This window comes from Protopterus annectens, chromosome 3.part1, assembly GCF_019279795.1.
Source record: "Protopterus annectens isolate FY-2018-M chromosome 3.part1, PAN1.0, whole genome shotgun sequence".
Lineage (NCBI taxonomy): Eukaryota > Metazoa > Chordata > Ceratodontiformes > Protopteridae > Protopterus > Protopterus annectens.
In genome coordinates, this window is record NC_056732.1 from 1,709,776,873 (window position 1) to 1,709,799,245 (window position 22,373).

Consider the following 22,373-nt stretch of genomic DNA (forward strand, 5'->3'; position numbering starts at 1 on the left):
TACCCTCAAGACTTCTCTCATGAAGTCAGCTGCACAAAGAGCAACCAGTCTGAGTAGTGACAAGCACTGCTCCGTGAGGTTTGGATTGCTATTACAGCAACTTGCTAAGTTTCTAAGAGCAATAGTAAAATATATCTCTATTTTCGGTCCCCCTAGCAATAGTAAAATATATCTCTATTTTCGGGTTTTGTGCCCCCCCCCCATTATTTTTGTTTTTGCCCATATTTCTTTCGCTAATGAGTTGCTGAGAGCGAGAGGTATGCTACGCGCTTCTTAAAACGACTTAGTCAAGAAAGGAAACCTTTCCAGTTATAACGCCTTAGCAAGGAAACAATGCGTGTAAATAGCCCTTTAACCCGAGGAAGAAGAAAAATAAAACTCTTTCGTTTTGAAATATGTGTTTTTGATAACAAAACACAGTGGTTTGATGCTGCGGAATAATAAGAAACCCAACAGATACGCACTCCAAAAGTGACAGAATGAAATCTCAAATCGTAGGGCCAAACCCTTGTTGGCAGAATTTAACACAATTTCGCCGTCGACACACTCTGCTAGATATAATAAAACGCCGCGAAAACATTAAACCGTTATACGTGAGGACAGATTCCATCTCCTGTAAGCGGGACCCTCTACAGGCCCCAAGGACTTTCTGCAGTCACTCATCTCACTTGCTCAGTGATCTTTAATAAACCCTATAGCTCTCAACAAATTCGGGACAAATCCAGAAATAATCAGGTACACTTTTAAAATGTTAATACTATTAACTCAATATAATATGAACTAGTATACACTTTCGGAAGTAAAATACGTCTATAATTATATTTATTGTCATTATTTATCAAATGTAATTCACCACTTTTTCTCCAGAAGTCATCAATTTTTTAGGAGGGACAGAACTAAAATTTGAGTCAAAATCAGGGGCTGTTGAGGGGTATGATCCATACATTTCTGTTTCGACTTTTAGTATTTTTTAAGCGTAGCCGCTTCCGCAATAAGTTTACTTTCACAATCAGCTCTTGTCCTAGTGGTCACGATTACCCTGCACATAGAAGTATATGTACACGGTGCCGCTGTAACTCTCAACTAGTCGGGGAGAAATCCAGAAAAAATCAGGGACGTCACGTTTCTAAAATATTAGAACTAGTAATTTGGCACATTGGCAGAATAAGAGAATGTGGATTAATGTAAAATTTTGAAATAAGTCTGAAACCCTAATTATTTATTAAGTACAATTCACCAAGAGACACACATTTAACTCAAAATCAGAGACAGTTGAGAGGTATAAATGCAACTGTCAGAAGTCAGGTGATCAAACAAGCTACACCTAAGCGGACGAAGCCCGTAGAGAAAGCCCCGCCTCCGCCGGTGTCCTTCTCAGGTCGGGCCGCTCTAAGCTCCTCCTTCAGTATGTTCCTCTGCCAGGTTGGACGGTTCCTGATGGGTTACATTCTTAAGGTTTTAGAATGGCAAAGGGTGAGGCAGGGACGACTTGGAGTCACATGCTTTCTTCGCCAAGTTGAGAAGCTGCAGATTTTTATTGACATACAGAAATCGTTTTTATAGCTCTCTCTCATCTCTGACTGAGCTTTTCAGGTACGACATGGTGATTTATTTTTGGAAGGAGTGTGTTGTTAAAGTCTCTTTGTGAGATATTCGTATAGTTCAAGTAACACTGTCCAGAATGAGTCTGCAACTGAGGCAAGGTTATGGGAAGGGAAGAACTGCTTACCTGGCTGTTGTTTTGTTTAGTCAACCTAAGATGGTAGGATTGTAATGTCGGTGATTCCAGATTGTAAAACTTTTAATTAAGAATGTTGTACCTCTGGAGAAGAGCCGCATCTTTTACATGTTCTTTCAGCTGTTATAATGGTCTCATGTCAAGAAACTGCTGCTGTTTCGCTAATGTTGGCAAATGAGTTGTAGAAAGGATGATTAAAAACTGACGGATGCATTGCTGAAGTTATTTTGGAAATATATATATTGTAGGTTTTCTAATTATGTTATTGACTGCTTTAAGCTCCAGCTGTATTCCTGCTTCCTTTCTGGTGTGGAGCTGATATTACAGACTGCCTTCCCTTGCAATTAGCATCCAGGCTTAGTATGTCTGAGCCAGAATAGCTTGGAGAGGGCTCCTAGGGGATGGTCAGGGACAGGTGGAGAAAGGTCAGGACAGTGTTAAGGGTTGGAAAGGGAAGAGATGGTCCATGGGGAGAGCTGAGAATGGGCCAGATCCTACAAGGATTCCCAGCAGAGAGTGCATCAGCCGTTTCCACCATAAGTTAACTACTATAACACTAATATAGTTGGAAACATTACCTGAGTATCATAAATCACAGCACTGTACTTTTTGTTGGGGGGGGGGGGGGGGGGGCAGAGGGTTAGAAAAATAAGTTTTATTTTTTCCCCATGTTTTGTAATGAGCTACATGCAATATGGTTAATAATTAATACTATTGGTACATTTAATAATGCATATATCCTTAAATAAGCTATGAAGGCGATCAGTCTAGGATGATTGGGCTAAATTGGATGGCAGAAATTACAACTCTGCCTGATTCCTAACAGGAGGTTACTTCAGATACTGTGCTATTGGTTTGTAGAAACAATGCTATTAATTTTATTTAACTGGGTAGCTCACAATGTGGAAAAAGTGTCCTTTTTCAGGGGCAGCCCAGAAGCACTGTCTGCTTAATTAAATTGTCTATAGAGTCGCACAGTAGACAGCTTGAATCGAACCTTGGATTACAGGCAATGGCTTGTTAACAGCTCGTAGACAGCTTGAATCGAACCTTGGATTACAGGCAATGGCTTGTTAACAGCTCATAATCTTAATTCTGTGTACTGTCATATACTTTAATGTTAATCTTGTTTATTTCTTTTATTTATATATTTTCTTCTGTAGGTAAGACATGGTATGATCATACAAAAACTTTATTTTTTCTTTCCACTCTGCACCAACATGTTTCTATATCTGATTACATTTGCATTATCTGTTCCAACCTGTCTGTATCTGATTACACTTGCATTATTTATTTCTCATCCTCTCTCTAAATGATGTATCATTGCTGTATGTGTACATTATATGTATTGTGGTCTGATGCCTTCCCATTCACCCCTTTGCAATAAAGTAAAAGTCGCAGTGCCATCTTCTACTTCTAAAATTTCCCCATGTGCTTTTTTTTTTCTGTCTTTGTACTGTGCATTGGCAGCTTTCTGTATCCAGTTACACTTGCATGATCTGCTTTGTGTTTGACCTCTTCTGACCTAAATAAGTACCTATTTATTATTGCTGTTCTTTCATATTATTAGCATGCTACCATGAAGTCTTTCTATATACCAGTCTCCATTGCTGTCAACCTTCTATCTCCAAAGTGAGGAAAACTAACCATAACCATGGAACAAATGGGCAAAATGTGGAGCACATACTAACAACTTCAACTAGAAAGGTCAAATGATGGTTAAAGTATGCTGATTTTAGTTATGAAAAAAAAATTCTAATGAATTAATATAATTATTTTCTATTTACCATGGATGTCAGTTAAAAAAGTTCCTAACACTGAATGCATGATAGACCATCTCAGTGTTGAACTTTGAGGAATATACTCATTTTAAGACCCCAAATGAAGTACACTTGAGAGGTATGCCAGTCTCCATTAAACTAAAATTACATCTTCTGTTTTTAAAATCGTATGAGTATTTGCCTCGGATGTATAGATTTCCGTTTTCATTAATTGCCTCACAGATGTTACTTCCGAAAGAATACAAACTAGAACAGTGCAAGAATAAACATAAACATGCAATGTTGCCATACATACAAGGGGAAAAACAGCACAAGTTTGGAGAAGTAACATCTGTGAGGCAATTAATGAAAAGGGAAATCTATATATTTGAGGCAAATACTCTTTATGTCCTCAAAATTCATTTCTTTGTTTAATCAGGGGATCCCATATTTTTAAGCCCAACTGTTTTTCTGTTTTGCTTGACAGCTTTTTGGCTGTCATGAAGTCAGCAACAATGTCAGGCTAAGGTGAAAATGCAAATGTATATTTTTTTCTCTGTTTTTTCAGCAGCAAAAATGTTGTTCTCCTGGCAGATGAATGTGTTTTTTTTGTCTTTCTGAATGTATAACATAACCATATCTGAATAACCAAGCACATGCCTAACTTTAAAAGCAAGCCCACCCTGGAGGAATTCCAGCATATATAATTTGTATAACAAAAGGTTTAAAAAAAAAATACTGGCCAAAAATAGTGCAATACTCAGCAAGGCAAGAGCAACCTAATCAAACTAAATAACCCAGAGGGTTAATAAGTCTACCAAAGCCAAATTTGAGGTAAAGGTAGTCTCCCAGGATAAGTAAAACCTAAAACATTCTTTGGTTACATTTGAAATCTCAAAGGTAATGCACAGCAATGTACTGAACTAATTGTAAATGGAGTCACTTTTATACTCTGACCCAAAGGATATAGCAAATCTATTGGCTGATAAACTGTGCTCCAGCTTTACCCCGGACACCTCTCAAATACCCCTGAGCCACAGCTCCCCCAACTGTTAGTATGGAACAGATCCTCAATGCGCTGTCCAGAGCTACCATCAGTGGGACCTGATTACATCCCAGAATACCTCCTTAATAGCATGAAAAATGATCTGCCTGGCCCAGTATAAGTACTTTTCAGCTTTAGTCTCCAAACAGGCTTCATGCCAAGCAATGGAAGACTTCAGCTGTTGTTCCTCTGCACAAGGTTAGGCCATCCATGGACCTGGGAAACTTGGCTGATAAGTCTCATGTGTAAAGCCATAGAAAGAGTAGTCATGGATATAACCTTCAGACATTGAATTCAACCTGTTTAATTTTGTCAGTGGCAGGTCATTCTTACCCAGTGTGGTGGAGTTCTTTTGAGATGGTAATCAAAGTAATGGATGAGGGCAAAATGGTGCATACTGCATACCTCAAGTCAGCCATAGCATTTGACACAGTACCCCACTTATGCATTGTAGACGAGCTCGCAAAACTGTACAAGAAGTCATGATAGGTGAGTCTTGTCTCCACAAAAAAGGCCAGTCACTGTTTCTTTTTGGTGTCTGCTTCACTGAAGTCAAAGCCGACTTCAGATGGCTGTGACTGACCCAGTTTGCAGATTATTGCAAACTGGGCACAATCATAGAATCCTCAGATGAGACAAATATCCTCCAAGATGGTCTGAATCAAAATAATTGGTGCCAAAGACATGGGCTAAAATTTGGTGACAAAAATGCATAATGGATGTTTGGAAAGACTACCACCCTTGGAAACAACTACATTGATGGTACACGTCCAAGTGCTGACCCCCTGGTCAGGGGTTTTGGGAGCACATGTAGACCGTGATTTGACTGCTCCCATCATGTGTCTACGGTAGTAAGGAAATCTGTTCTACACTGCGCAACTTGTATGCAAGGGTATAGCATCTAGGTCCTAAGATGTCACTGTGGCCCTCAACAGACCAGTCATTGAGTACAGTGCCCCCTTCAGTATGTACCTGACTAGGCATATGCAACAACTAGAGCATCCCCTGAGGTTCCTCACAAAAAGAATTCATGATGTAGCAAACCTGTCCTATGTGGACTGCCACAAAGCCTTATCCTTGTACTTGGTCTCCTGCAGAATGCTGAGCAGCAGTTTATGTCTGGCCTTTAAAGCAGCTTCCAGTCCTTGCACATGCATAAAACACACAGGATCAGTAACACCCAGTCTAGGGACTCGAACCTCGTCTGCAATATAAATAAGACCTGTTGGAGGGACCGGCACGTGTCTCTGAGACTACTCCATGTTTGGAACAGGCTTCTTATCCTCGTAATGCTGAGTTCCTCCCTGCACTTATTTAAGTGCAACTTGGATTGGTGAATTGGTAATTGTAAATTTACCCCTGGTCTGCCGCCTGTGTCCAGATTAGGAGGAGGAAGCTTGTAAATGCCCAACCAGTCATGTTATAGCCCCATATAAAATGAGTAGTATCATAACTGTCAAATGCAGTTAGGAAGCATTGCAAGGCTTAAAAAGGCCCTTTAGGGCTTTTAGGTTTGCAAGTGATTACTAGACTGTCAGAGGATAGGGAATGTCTTCTGAAGTGTGTTGGATCTCTAGACTCACTTTCTCCTTTTGTTAGTTTAACATAAAAAGATGAAACACCTGGACCCAAAGGGAAAAAAAGTGGACATTGATGTGTGGTTGCTGTGATGAGTAAAAGAACTGGTTTTACTACTAGTTTTCTCCAGGAACTATTGTGATGTCATAGGAGAAGAGACATGTTTAACTTTGTATGCCATGCTGTGCAAAAAGAGACAGTAGTAGTTTTCTTTCTTTTTTTAACACCTTTATTGAATTATCACTTAAAGCATAGGCAAACTTACATTAACAGCCAAGAAAACAAACCATGTTATAATTTTTCCATTTACATATGTGATGCAACACAACTTTTCTGAGAAATTATCATCAGTCCAACATTACATAAATTGATGAATTCCTACCTTCCCTTAAACCTCACATCTCCTGAACATTATTCTTCATGTATTGTTCCTACAATTTCCATTTTATTTCTGTGTGATTTGCTCCTTCCTTTTTGTAAAGATCACTCTTTTATATAAAATTCAGTACTCCCAAATATAGTTGGTTTGAACTTTGATTTCCACTTTCTAGTAACAGATTTTTTTTTGGCAGCCAACAGAATTAGACTTAAGGCCTTACTATGTCTAGGCAATTCAGATCCTGTGTCCAGCTTTGTACACCGATTTGTTCACCCAGTATTTGACAGAGTAGTCTGTAGGGAATTTTTAATATCTGCCAGCTCATTGTACTCACAAAACACGTGTTCCTAGTTACCTCTTTTCTTCCCCATCACATCTCTAACATTTGCTATCTACCTGAGGAAATATGTTGGGACCCGCTAAAGCGAGTCCCGAAATGTAGAGACTGGTCAAAAGTTTGGACTTGTATATATTCCAAGTCCGAGATGCCATTTCAGTATTCCCTCTTCTCAGAGGTATGGTGATCTTGGAGTTGCAATATATAAGTTCAGGGGGTATGGGGTTGCAGTTTTATGGAGAAGAGTGATTTTTGAAATTTGCTCTTCTCTTATGTTTTCAGCACTCGGCATTTCAAGTGTTGACATTTCAGTAGTGAGTCATATTGAAATACCTCTGCAAACACTTCAAGCAAAAATCATAAACCTTCAGGACTTTGTTGCATACTTGGGAGCCATGCATATGTCCTTCCATTGTTCTCTTATAAATTGCCAGTCTCTCTTCTCAAACTTTTCTAACTTTCTCTGATTCTTAAAGTCATCTTGCAATATTTTATTTGCTGTACTAATTATCCCTTTTTTAACAAACGCTTCTGTTCTGGATTCGACTAAAAATCCCACCAGAGCAGGTCTTTCACTTAATATTCTCCTATAATCTGATATCCGTCCCTGGTAGGGAAGGAAGTCTCTAGCCTGCAGTCCAAACATCTTCTTTGCCTCATCCTATTACCTTTCTAGTTGTTTGCTCCCAATACCTTGGTTCCTTTGCTAGTTTTCTCCAGTAAATTCCAGCCCCCTCTTACCTATTTTCTCTACCCCAACTTCCTATTGGCAAAATATCTTTTTTTCCATTCTCATGTTATCTTAGTTTTTGAACTACACCCTCTTCATCATTTTCCCTCTCCATTTTGAATTATAACCTAATGCTTTTGTTATGCGTATTGTGAGCCTTACCTGTGGACCTGCTGAAGTATCTATTCATATCAGTTAGTCTTGTAAGTATAAACTTATCAAACTTAACTCTTGCCCGCTTCCCCTCCCAAATAAATTCCTTCAACTCTCTTTTTATTAATTATTGTCTACAACTTCTTCCCTGTTTGACAAAAATATGTCTGACCCATATATAAAATTAAAGGAACTAAAAACACTTTCACTTCCTGAATCTTCATATATCCATATCCATAAAACAAAGCTTCTAGTTACTCAGATTTTGCATTATCTTACTCTCTTCCCACATATCCTTAGCTGCTAAAACAGAAGCCTTCTTAATCCATACTCCTAAATACTTCATCTTATTGTATCCACATAAATATAGGTATTGCTGAACCAATTACTGTTTAGGTTCATAATCTGTGACTATAGCCTTTGTTTTATTTTTATTAATTTTATATCCTGAAAAGAATTCATCTCAAAATGTTCTGCAAAACTGAGATGTCCTTTTCAGGCTTTTAGGTATAAAATAATATCATTTGCAGGTAAAGCCAACTAATCAACATATATCCATATTATATCCTTGCATTTCTGAGCCCCCCTTTTTTACGCCAATGACTGTAAATGTAAAACCAATAAAAGGGGAAAGAGGTCAATCCTGTCTGGTTCCCCTGTTCAAACACCACTTACCAGAGAGGATCCCTGCCACTTCTTGCCTCCAGTCCTTCATATAGCCGCCTAATTAACTGTATTGTATCAGCGAATGCAAATGCTCCCATCCCCTTCTCATAAATTCCCAGCTTACTCTGTAGAATGCTTTCTCAACATCAAGGCCCGCTAACAGCAGCATTGTCTCACATTCTGCATCCCTCTGGATCATCACTGTTGTTTTTAATGTTGTTGGGCATTTGACTCCCCTCCACAAAAGCACATTGATCCATGTCTGTCAATTTTGACAGCACCTTTGCCATTCTTTTGTCTTGAAGACATAAACACTTTGTAATCATTGTTTAAAATTGAAATGTGTCTGTCTGTATGAAGTTTGGTACGATGGGCCTTTACCTTCTTTAGGTATTAACAACCAGCACAGCTTTTTTCCAAGATGTTAGTGCTTCCCCCTCCTTTTTAAAATGCTGCTAAATAAAATCTTTCAGATCTGTTATCACTTTCTTTCATCCCAACTTCCACAGGAATGTTATCTCTTCCTGAAGATTGATTTATATATCACCATTTTTTTCATCCCCCTCCTGTTAGTTGTTGAGCCTCATCTACCTCTAACCTTGAAATTGAGTCTTTCATAATACACATTTTAATTTGCACTCTTTCGTCATTTTTACATTTCTCTGCTTTACACAAATTTTTGTAAAATTTCAGAAATACCTCTAAAACTTGTACAGGATCTCTAGTTAATGTTGTTCTTATAGAGTCCCTTAGTTTGGCAACAATTTTTTCTATTTTCTGCTTCCTAAGTCATTATACTAAACTTTTTTTTTTTTTTTTTTTTTTTAAAAAAAAATAAAAAAATCTGGCATACTTTTTTTTTTTATTTTTTTTCTCTTTAGCTCTGCATTTGCGTGTCTTCTTGTTCTGTGAGACCCCCCCCCTTTCTCTGCAATACATCAACCTTGTCCCTGTAAATAATTCATATTACTCTTAACCGTATCTCTGTTTTTATTTCTATCCTGTTTTTTAAATTCCATTTTCATTTAATCCAAATATGTACACTGGGAGGATAGCAAGTACACACACTGTATTTCCAGATGTAGCTTTCTGCATAGAGTGCAATTTTCCTTAAGAGCGCACAGAGACCACAGTCAGTTTTGGCCTGGTTTCTCCCTCTTTCTCCACATCCCCAATATGACTCCCCACTGGCACAGCTGTAGAGTTGAGATCTCAGCTGAGTGGCCAAGCCAAGATCTTCAGCACCCTCTCTGTCCAACCGTGTTTCGTGTCCCTGCCTAAGTAGCTGACACTCTTTCAGGTTTGATTTATTTATACACACACACACACTTGGGAAAGGTTGTCACAGGTTTATTAGCTATGCCCCCTTTGGCCCAGACTAATTACAGTGAAGTTTGTGTGTGCCCTCCATGAATGTATGATGTTGCTGTCAGTTTAAGAATATGAAATATGATTGGAAAGAATAATCTAGAAGATGGCACATAAACTGGCCACTGGTTTGTACTTCAGTTAGTCTTTGTAGAATGCCATGCTAAATTTGCGTTTGTGTAATCTCAGCAGCTTTTAGTACTATTCTGGAAGTAAAACTACTTGACACAAGGTGCATTTATGTCTCATTAGACCCACTACAGATAAGACAGAACCAGTGAAGAACCGTTAAAAGTTTAATATGCTGTGTGGCACACGTCTCAAATTAGATTTTTCACTGGTAGTAGGCCTTAAACAGGGTATTTATGGGTATGCTTTCGTATAAAGCGTTAACAGCAACCAGGGTACATGAGGGAGGGAAGTCTTCTGCTCTAAAACTCTGAGTGGCAGGCGTTCTCCTATGCAAGGAAGTTGTGGGGAATTGGAGAATTTTGCTAATCTTCCCTGGGAACTGTTTATGTGCAAATCATTAAAGGCAGTTTAACATGGACAAAGGGGTACTGGAAAACTCTGGCCAACAAAATGAGTGATGAGATTAGTTAAAGACTAAGCTTTGTAAGTGGTTTGTTTGTGGTTCATTCTGGATGTTGATGTTGGAAACCCGTATCAAGGGCAGTAGTAGATATTTCTTTTATGCTGTTGGGACTAGGTTGTAAATCGTAAATTAGCTATTGAAACAGACTTTTATGCAGTTTCTTGCTTTTACTTCGCCCTTTGTTAGCAGCAGTAGAATTCAAACCCTAATGGTACCAGCCATCTTGACATCAGTGGATGACATCCTGCCTTCTGGGTGTCGCATTGATAACATTGGTGCATTTATACTGTCACATATAGGGGCAGTGGTGCCAGCCCAACGTCACTGTGACAACTGTAATTTAATGCTTATCTCTCTCTCTTTTTTTTTTTCTGTGTTTCCCCCTTAACCCAATTCTGTTTTTCTTGGGACTAGGATCTGTATTTCATTCTGAACTAGTGCTGTGTAGGTTACTTCAGTGGTAGGGTTGTGGTGTGACAAATATAGTGTTGTTCTGGCTTTCTACATAAAAGCTCACTTCCTCTCCTGCCTTGTAAAATAGATGACAAATAATGCTGATGCTTTAAATTTTGTGGGACTGTATACTGATTTAAGTATCAATGTGTAAGATTTTTTTTTTTTTGTGCACTGTAAAAAAATAAGTACTTACAAAGCACTGAAGTGAAGACAATGGTTTGTGTCTCAGCCTCCTAAACATTGATCATAGCTGTTGTTTGGCAAAAATGTTTTATGATGATCTGACTCCTCTTGTAGATAATTTCTACTTAAGCTAACTCTCTAATGTGTCTCTCTCTTTTTTATTTATCTTTTGTTGACCGAGTTAGTCCCATATGGCTAGTGGACTACTACCTCTTTCCCAGAGGAGACCGGAGGTGGTGTTTCTACTACTAGGGATTTGGTCTAGACAATGGGGAACTTCCCCCTGCTTTTTTCAGTAGGTGCTGTTGCATCTTTTATATCCACCTGAGCTAACAGCTGGGACCTCTCTTTAATGTTTTATCTGAAGGGTGATACACTCAGGAGCGTGATACCCATTTAATGCAGCACTGTAGTGTCAGCATTTTAGTCCCCTGGAGTGAGAATAGATCCCACAGCCTTGTGTTGCATCTCTGACACTATTTTAAATACTCTGAATATTTATTTTGAAGGCACATAGCTTATTACTCAATAGTTCAGATAATTTTGAAACGGTGGATAAGCATGAACAAAAATTATTTCTGCACGGATGGTAAAGTAGAAATCTGATTTTTCTTTCCCTCCACTGTGCTTTTTTAAAATTTGTATTTTGGGGGCATTTGTGGTTTGTATAGACTTCATTAAATGTATGTATATTTGTATGTATCTGTGAATATATTTTTGTTATCCTATATATTTTTATGTACATATATCTAGTTGCACTTCAAATTGTCAAGTCTGAGTAATCAGAATGGGTATAGTCTGCTTGATTCCTCTTTCATTTGCATTAAGGAACTTTTACTACGCTGTGTAAGTGCAAGATTGGCAAAAAGTGGGATGAGATGTTTTCTTCGTTTCCTGCACTGTTGTGAGATCTCACCGGCAGTATGTTTTATAGTCATAGGAGTATAGAGGTATAAAAGGCTGCAAAACCACTTGTTTTGTTATCTTTAATGTTCATTGTTTTATTTTTTTGATGTAATATGTGTCAGTATTTGGTGTTCTGAGTAAAAAAGAGAATTGAACCATATATGTACATTTTTATCTGTGCAGCATCTCTTGATAAAAGGGTAGGGTACATATCTGAGCAGAGGATGTTTTTTTTTTTTTTTTGTTCTAACAGTGGACCCTGAGTAAAGGCACATGTTGGTGCACCAGTGTGTTTTTGTTTGCACTCTTGGAATATCAACACAGATTTATATTTATCCCTACTTCAACATCAAAGCAGTAGACGTCCTCTTCTGTCGTAATTAATCTTCTCTTTTAAATAGTAAAGCAAACTCTCACACAATGTACACTCAAATACACAGATTAATATACCAACACCCTACCCTAACCTATCTAAAACAAAGTTCTAAACCCAAATATGTATTGAGATTGAAATAAAGAACACTTTTTTTATATAAAGTACAATTTAGATCTTATTTGTCATTCATCTTAATAGAAAAGTAATTTCACACACTGTACACAGAACATATACTCACACAGGACCTCTGGAAAATTAATATTGTCCACTTAAAAACTTAAGCTAAAGGAATAAAATACAAAACAAAACATTAATTGGAACTAGCCAATCAGAAAATGGCATTAGTGAGGGGGGGGATCCCATGTTGACTAAAAGTATAACCAAACTGTAAAAGTAACAACTCCTTACACAAAAATGCATTAAAATGAATCGGCAATTCAAAAAACTACTGAAAATTAAATAAAATAAGTAAATAACATTTACCCCAGAACTAGACAACAGAGTCACCATGAGATGTTGCTTTCACTGAATCTACACAACTACCTAGCTAATGAGAAATGCTGCTCTAATTGGAATACTTGGGGCGGGGCTGTTTTTTGTGATACAGAAAAATGTGTTGTACTTATCCGTACACTAGAAATACTGTATGTTTAAGGGACAAGATTATCAGGCATCAGACCCCTGTGCATGCCATAATTGTCCATATCCTTTGTGTGGTACAGTTATAGTAATTAAGCCTCATCCACATTCTGAAGGGAAAAATATATCCATTCATATCCTGCGCACATGAAAAGACAATTGTCATACTGCAAAAAAAATCCCTAATGCTTAAATTAAAAGTCCAGGGTGGGGTGGGAGGAGTAAAATGAAGAAAAGAAAAAAGTACCAGCACTTATCAGAAAATGCATTCCTCAATCTTCCAGTACCACATACTTCATGTATCACACTCCAGATCCCCATATCATGACATATTGCATATATATATTTTAGATTTTGCTCAGGTTAGTCATATGGAATAGAGCCTGTGACTTGATAAAAGCCTCCAATAGATTGTTAATGCTACAAATTAAGTATCCGAGTAACTTTGCACAGTTGCATACTGTTTCCAGAATAAAAATTAAATATACAAGAATAAATGTATTTTTTTAATGATTGCAGTCATGTGTCTAATTTGTTCTGCTTTTTTTCCCATTTGTAAAATATGGTTTTCTTCTAATACCATGCCAGCAGGTATACAGTCCCTCTTAGTGAATCACTGGCATGGAAAAGCATGTGGAGGCTAATTCTGCTGAATTCGTCAGTTACACGATAGGACTGCATAACTGTTTTAAGCAACAGAAAACCAAATAATTTTCCCACAAACACGTAAGAGAATCTTGTACCATTAACTCAGGAGGTACATAGTTCAGTACTACATCACAGTACATTATTTCCTAATATAAGTTGTGCTACTTTTGAATTTAGTAGTATTAATGCTTACACTACTGAAACACTGCAAAACTGACATTAGCCGAAACTTACTATGCAATACCAAAATATTTATTTATTATCTGTAATACATGCCAAATATGTGAGTTACATGGGCTTTACTTTTTCCTGACACCATTTGCTTGACCTTTTGAAGTTTGCCTTTGGAATCGAGCATCACCATTTGGGAGTACAAGCCTACATTGGTTTATCCCTGGCAGGTATTGCAGCTCTGAGTTTGCTGTTTTTTCACTTTCCTTGCATTTGCTTAGTTTGTTCTGAGAATGTAGAATAGTTTGCATAATTTTAACATGCCTGCAATTACAATGGTAGCATCAAAGCCACTGCATAGTGTGGAGGTAGAATTATGTACACCTATTGGTATCCAAGAAAGATTGTTGTATGGAACAGATGTTGATTAGCTGAAGTGGCACATTTAAAAAATGTTTAAAAAAAAAAAAACGAACAAAAAACTTTAGGATGTAACTTTGCAATATCATGCAACATCAAGAGCATCAAGATTTTCCTGCTTTTGGACTAGTGTTGCTTTGCTACTGCGCTGTTTGTAGCTGTATTTAACTTGGATTTGCTGTGTGTCTTATTCTGATTAAAAAGCTGTTTATGAGTATGTGATGTATCCTCTAATATTTAAGCAGGCTGATGCCAAGTTAAAATGTTTGATTGTTTAGAGCAGTAGTCTGTATGGAAACATAAGTTGGTGTTACATTAGGGTGACATTCGTATGGCTGAAGAATCCCAGTTTTCAAAAAAAGAATTGCCAGCCATGCTCCATTGATCTTGTACTAAACCAAATACACCAAACTGATAAGTCAGGAACTAATCATAAGTAGGGGGAAGTTTCTACTTGCTGCCACTGTTGTGCAGTATCAGCATTAGTAAATATAGTGATGTGAGGGAGTGGTGGATGCATGTTTTTGGATAAAATCAAGTTTTCTACCAATTGATTGATATATATTGGGTACTTCATACCAAATTAGGTTTAATCATCCCAATTTGATTAGTGCATTACACTGGTATACACTGGTGACATAATATTCTGTTTTAACACGTTTTCATGTTCCCTAAAAACATTTGTATTGCAGTCCTCCATAACCCATGATCCATATGACACATTTGTTAAAAGAACAGTCTGCACAGCTGAGCATATTATTTTGTGTAAAGTGACACTTTATCCTATACAAGGATTCCAACTTATTGATGTATTTCCTTGCCAGTTGTGTGTATATTATCTTTGAAGTTTCCAGCAGTCTGTTTTCATTCTACACAAAGCTAAAATAAGGTGGGCAAAGACCCCAATCAGGGACTGATTTCATATATTGCTCTTATAAATTTGAAAGTTGGTAGAGTAACCGGTTTTGCAGTAAGTAGCATGCATTTTCTGAAGGATATTGCATCTGAAAAGCAAATGTCAGTCATTATTTAAGGACTTCAGTCTACAACGATTTGCAGAAAAACACAAATTGTATGAGGAGCAGACCAAAATATCATGAGGGTAAAATCTGGACTTCTGTGAAGAATTATGGGATAGTCATGATTAAGGAGTGGTAGTCACTGAAAATTTCACATTTTTTTTTAACTTTATATCACAGACAGTAGTAATTTAATGATTTCTAGACACTGTACAAGTAAATCAAATGCAGACTAGTTTTTGGACGAATGTTGCAGTTTCCGCTGTATGATCAAATGGGTTCATGGTGTTTACTGTTTTAGCTTGTTAATGTATGTCATTATCTTCTATAGCATCTCGGTAATTGTTAATCACTAATAGTTTCATGGTGTTTACTGTTTTAGCTTGTTAATGTATGTCGTTATCTTCTATAGCATCTCGGTAATTGTTAATCACTAATAGTTTCTCATTTCTAATTGATTATCTGAGTGCTTTGCTGCACTAATGGAGCTTTTATCTTTAGGCCCCCATGCACAAAAAAAGGGGGGGCACAATTCATAAATAAGTGTACTTTAAGCTTTGTAAAACTTTTGAGTAATCCGCATACTTATTTATTTTATTTATTTAAGTTTGATGACCGGGGGAAGTCCACTGGGCCATCAAGAGCTCGTTTTTCAGTGAGGCCTGGGGAGAAAAGCTCCACAATAATTGCAAGTTACATTTCACATGTTACAAAAAGACATAGTTCATACAGCTAATTAAACATTTACATATAAACTCCATGAAATTTGCTTGTCACAATGTTACAAAAATGAAAGACATAATTCAATACAGAAATTTCAACATTTACATAAAGTGAATATTTTTGTTATAAACTCAGTTGTAGGTTTAACATTTCAAAATATATAGCTACTAGCCATTAGTAGGTTAGGAAAATATTATGCGAGAGGGTAATAGTATATTTGAGATTGGAGAGTATAGTACAATAGATATTGGAGAGAAAATTAGTTTTTGGGAGGGATTGTTTTGGGTGGGATTGTTTTGGGTGGGATGAAGTAATAGTAGAGGTAGTTGGATGAGTCAGTGCAAGGTGGAATGTGGGGGTGGGGTGTTAAGTTGGAACGTGGCACTTTAGTAATGTAAGCTGTTTCCTATATGCTGAGAAGTCTTGTTCATAAAAATTGCAAATCATGAGGGCCAAACTGTGCATCCCTTTAGTGGTCATGTCTTCACTTGATAAGGTGCTGAGCTGTATATTGAAACGGGTAGGTGTTTAAAAGCATTTGTGGACTGAAGCCCACCTTTTTTAAAGTATGTAATGAATGATCTGTGAGGCTATCTAATAAAAAAGCCTTTGAAATTTTGAGAAAATTTGAGCCTGTAGAAACATACACAGATACAGTCATGAGGGTACTGCTGTGCCCTTCACTACAACAAAGTTGTGTTTGAACTGCACAAATGAAATGATAGCTGCTCTGAGGAAGTTTTCATATGCAGAAAATGAAAAGCGCTTAATTTTATACTATATGTTTTTATTTGTACAATTTGTATCTCCATTTGGATCCGCTTCATTTATATTTTATTAAACGGTTTACAATAGTTGACAAGTGGAGAGCCGTTATTTCAACTGAAGGGGAAATGATATAGGACAAAGAGAGGGTACTGTTTGGATTGCTTTCTGCAGCTATCATTTCATTTGTGCAGTTTGAACTTTTTCGTCTTGGTGTGTCTTAAAGTTGTATTTGAGTAAAGGTGTTGTAGTTAATAATGTAATGGGCAGGTTTTTAGGGTGTACAGCACATTCTAGAACTGATCAGTACACATATTAACCAAAGGGTAAAAAAAGTCACACAGACCAACCTTTCAGTAAGAAGTGCTAGAAAAAACAGCCAAGCTAGAAACACACATGTCCATAACTAGTGGGGTTTTGCCATCAGTGGCCTGAATGTAACCATAAAGACTTTAAAAAGTCATGGACATTCAGAGGCCATGTAGCTGAAGCACTTTATGCCTGTAAGGGGTCATTTGTATATATCCCTTAAGGGGTCACGTGTATATATTCCATGTGTCTCCATTACAGGAGGTTTAAGGTTTCACACAGTGAAAACTCTAACTTGGCTGGGTTTTTCATGCATTTATTTATACACACACACACACACACACACACACACACACACACACACACACACACACCTACAAACACATTGAGCAAAATTGCTTGAAATTGAGCTAATCTAAGAATAATGAACACTATATATTCTTTTAGTGGGGAGCAAAACCCCCCTCCCCACATGGGGGTGTGCCTCCTACACCCTTATTTATTAAATGTAGCAACTCAATGATTGTACTACAGTGGGCACATGGCACATTCCTCATTATTCCTTAATCTCTTTTTATAGAATGAAAGCTGGCAATGTCCGATCAGTTCAGGTTTGATCAATTTACTACAACCACCTAAATAACACCAGTGTATGTGTACACACACACCCACACACACAATAATTGTACAGAAACAATTATTCTTGGTATCAGCATTTGAATTATTAATACAGACTGTTGTCAGAACTGTTTATGTAGGGTCCATATCATAGATCACTTTTGCTTTCTTATTATAATAAGAAAACTGGATTCAAACAAATATTGCTTGTTTAAACCATGGTATATTAAGTGCAAACAAAGCTTGAGCACTTTTGCCTGTGTCAGAGATTCATCGGATCTAAGTTTTATATAGCAGTAACTAAAACTATATACCTTTCTTTTTTCCATTTTAAAAAGCTATATTAAGGTGCAGCGGTAGCATTGTCACATAACAGCAAGAGGTTCTCCTGTTCGATTCTTGGCTGGAGCACCTTCTGTGTGGGGTCTGCATGTCCTCCCCGCGGTCGAGTGACGTTCGAAAGACATGCGTGAATGGGCGTGCCTTCGTTGAAGGTTGCGTGTTGGGCTGGCACCTCGGCACCATAAAAATCTACTGCCAATCATTAGCTAACCGGAGTTCCGCTGTGGCGACCCCTAACCAGGAAAAGCTGAAAGAAGAACATTAATTATAGTAAAAGCTTTAATCTAAGCTCAGTTCAACAAATCATTGTGACAATGATTGGAACAGTGGTGTTTACTTTAGTTTGCATCTTTGTTGGGATTTGCACATTTTGCTCATTATAAGTAATTATAAAATCATTTTTGTGCTTGGCAGTTAATTATTGTGGTAGCTGTAATGCCTAATAGCAAATTAAGCATCTAACCTGGCACTTTTGTTTCTGTGTGTTTCTATCTAAAAACAAAAAAATAATCCTTGTTTTCCCGCCTCTCCTTGACTAGTTTAGACCAGTTTACAGGCATTGCTGTATTCTGGGCTGTGGTGTAGTTCCTGTGTTGTCCATTACCTTACTTGGATAGAAGGAAGTTTCTTTGCTCACCAGTGGGAGTGGGGAGCCTTGAGCAGCCTACCTGTCCCTGTAGGAAGTGACCTCAGCACAGGAAGCTGTAGTAATTGGTTGTTTTGGACCATTTCTAGCTCTTTTGAAGTTCCCTGTTTAAAATCCGCCTCTGGGCGTTTCTTTTTCTGGCTGTACTACTCAGACAAGCTCCTTGTGGTCCTGCAGAGTGGTCCTAGCTACAGAGAACTCAAAAAAGTGACTACTTTCTGGATTTAAGTATTTTTGCTGTTTTTTTTTTACTTGGAATAGCTTCTTTAGCTTACCCTAAACCAGCTTAAACTGTTTTTTAGCTGTTTGCTGCATTATTTTAAAATCTGCACTTAAGTTACTTTTTAGTCGAATTTGATCAAAAGTTTGTTTGTTTGTTTAATTTAACTGTTGAGGCTGCCCACTAAAGTGTGCTAGCCTGTGTAACTGATTATCACTGTTTCTGCATTTTCTGTGTGTTTCTATCTAAAAACAAAAAAAAATAATCCTTTCCCGTCTCTCCTTGACGTTTACAGGCATTGCTGTATTCTGGGCTGTGGTGTAGTTCCTGTGTTGTCCATTACCTTACTTGGATAGAAGGACGTTTCTTTGCTCACCAGTGGGAGTGGGGAGCCTTGAGCAACCTACCTGTCCCTGTAGGAAGTGACCTCAGCACAAGAGCTGTAGTAATTGGTTGTTTTGGACCATTTCTGGCTCTTTTGAAGTTCCCTGTTTAAAATCCGCCTCTGGGCGTTTTTGCTCGGTTGTGCGCATAGCACAGCGCCAGTTAAACTCCACCTACCTCCCCTGTGAATATCCACTTTCCTTAAAGGCACAGCACTCCCTTATACTGTTCTAGCATGTCGAGTGGTAGATGTCGAGTGGTAGATTATTGGCGTCCTCTCCAGTTCAGCTGGTTAATCTGGGTATCTTTTGACAATGCTACAATTGTCTCATGTACACAGACCACCCTTTCCTCCTCCCAACAAACACAAATACATGTGAGAGATGCAACTATATAGCCAAACTGGAGGCTGAACTCTCAACTCAGGGCTGGCATGACCAGACAGGAGGAGATGGTAACCACACACACAACAAACCCAGTCCCACATAGACCTACCACAACTGCAAACCAAACACACAAAAACACAAAGACCTACTCGGAGGCTCTAATAAAAAAACTTACCAAAACAACAGAGGCTCCCAAAGCAGACATCCAAAAATCCACCACCTCAAAACAAAACACATGCAACACATACTTCAATAAACAAAACACATGCAACACATACTTCAATAAATCAGTGTGTCAATCAATCACAGCCCTTAAGGCCAAACACCATGCCTGATACACTAGTAATAGGTGACTCTATAGTCAGACATACTGATGTCCCGCTTACCAGGCTGAACAAGGAGAGGGCGACTGTGAGCTGCCTATCGGGAGCTAGGATCTGCCACATAACACACGCACTCCGGCCGGTCACTCCAAAGCAAGTACAAATATGACTCCGTCATTGTCCATGCTGGCGTGAATGACCTGAGACGTACCTCCCTGGACTACATGAAAAGAGACATAGAGGAGCTCTCTGATTATGTAGCCCAGGCTGGTATGACCCTGACCCTGAGCAGCATCTTGCCCTCACCAAGAATGATGCCACAATACAAAGACAAGATGATCAGCTTTAATAATTGGCTCAAGTACTGGTGTCTTTCTAAGGGGATCCAATGTCTGTCTGCCTGGGATGACATGTTGGACAAGCCACGCTGCTTCGCAAGGTACGGCTTGCACCTGTCACCACTGGGCTTCCGGATATTGGCCAAGGCTCTTGCCACCCCTATAGAGCCTTTTTTAGGCAAGGCTCAAAAGACAAACCTACCTCCTTAGAAAACAAAAATGGAAAAAAAGGGTAATGCTGCTCAATGCCAGAAGTCTAAATCTCAAGATGCAGGCACTCTATGCACTCCTCAGTATGGAGAACATCGACGTCTGTGCAGTAACTGAAACCTGGTTCAAGGCTCTTGAGAGCACCCCAGCGCTACCAGGCTATACCTCGTATCATGCTTTTCGACCCCAAAACCCGGGCCGAACCACAAAGGGTGGGGGAGTGTCCATATTCATCAAGGACACCCATACCTCCAGGTTAGTAGCAACACATGAAGCATCCGAGACCATACAGGTGCAACTAACCATAGGCAAAACTGCTATACAACTGGTAGCATGTTACAGACCACCCTCCCAATCTCAGGAACCCCACTCAGCCTTCCTGAAGACATTGGAGGATATGAATGTATCACAAAATACCATCATACTGGGAGACTTCAACTACTCAAACATAGATTGGGTACATTATTCTAGCCCTAACACCCTAGCCCAAAGGTTCCTGGAATTCATAAATTCAAATGCACTGGAACAACTAGTCACCTCTCCCACTAGGGGAGATAATATACTAGACCTGATCATCACAAACATGGGGACAAAATGCTCCACACCGGAGGTATACCCCTCACTAGTGAGATCTGACCACAAACTAATCACCCTGGATATACATATCCCACCTCCACCCCCAGCACAAAAGACCACAGTGAAAAACTTCTCAAAAGCAGACTTCACTCTTCTTAAGACTGAGATGGTATCCTTTAAGCCCACTGAAGCGTCCTGTCTGGTGGACCTCGGCCATTAACAAATTGTATAACAAAAGAAGGAAGCTACTGCATGACAGAGCAAAATCCCATAAAGGGAAGACATCTCTGATCAACATTAGCAGAAAACTACGTTCTCTCATAAAAACATCCAAGGCCATCTTTGAGAGAAAAATCTCTAAGGACACTAAAGACAACCACAAAGCCTTCTTCAGCTATGTTAGAAACCTGAGTGGAAACCCTCAGATATGCTCAGTTAGTTCACAACAACAAAAAATACACTGAACCCACAGATATTGCCAATATTCTGGCTGACAGGTTCAGTGCAAATTTCTCCCCTCCCTCACCCCCAAAAGAAGAAATACTTATCCCAGCTGAATGTAATCTCCCTGTCATCTCAGATGTCCAAGTGAGAACCGCCCTCAACAAAGCTAAAAACACAGCATCAATGGGACCTGACGGTATCCCGGGTTGCGTGCTACGTGAACTCCAAGAGGAGCTAAACCCGCACATAAAAATGCTATTTAACCTTAGCCTTACTACAGGATATGTACCTGAACACTGGCGTACAGCAACAGTGGTCCCACTCCACAAAGGGGGTACCTCTACAGACCCTGGGAACTACCGCCCCATAAGCTTAACCAGCCTGGTCTGCAAAGCTATGGAAAGAATCATTATGGAACTCATAGGGGACCTACAGACACTTGACCCCACCCAGTTCGGCTTTGTAAAGGGCAGATCCTGCCTTTTGAACCTGGTTGACTTTTTTCAAAACAGTCAGTAGAGCCATTGATGAGGGCAAAGCAGTCCATACAGCCTACCTGGACTTGGCTAAGGCCTTCGACACAATACCCCACTCGGGCATCATAGATAAGCTCAACAGCTTAATCGTAAACCCTTATGTCACTAGATGGGTTGCAAACTGGCGAAAGGACAGAACCCATAAAGTTAAAATCGCTGGAGCAATGTCAGACTCAAAGCCAGTCACAAGTGGTGTCCCACAGGGATCAGTCCTGGGACCCCTCTTGTTCGGCATAAGTTCGCAGATAACCGCAAACTAGGTGCCATAGTTGATACACCAGTGGACACCTACATCCCACAAAAAGGCCTCACAGAAACGGACAACTGGTGCTGGAGTCATGGCCTTAAACTAAATGCCAAAAAATGTATAGTCATCCCCTTTGGGA

General features: G+C 38.8%; 1 protein-coding gene across 1 annotated transcript in view; it reads left to right on the plus strand.

The window, feature by feature from the left end:
- Nucleotides 1-254: 254 nt before the first annotated feature.
- Nucleotides 255-22,373, plus strand: part of LOC122798633 (sphingomyelin phosphodiesterase 5-like) — a 930,878-nt gene continuing 908,759 nt past the window's right edge. The window contains exon 1 of the mRNA XM_044067720.1: nt 255-1,593. The gene's annotated coding sequence lies outside the window, so the exon portion shown is untranslated. The remainder of the gene's footprint in view (nt 1,594-22,373) is intronic.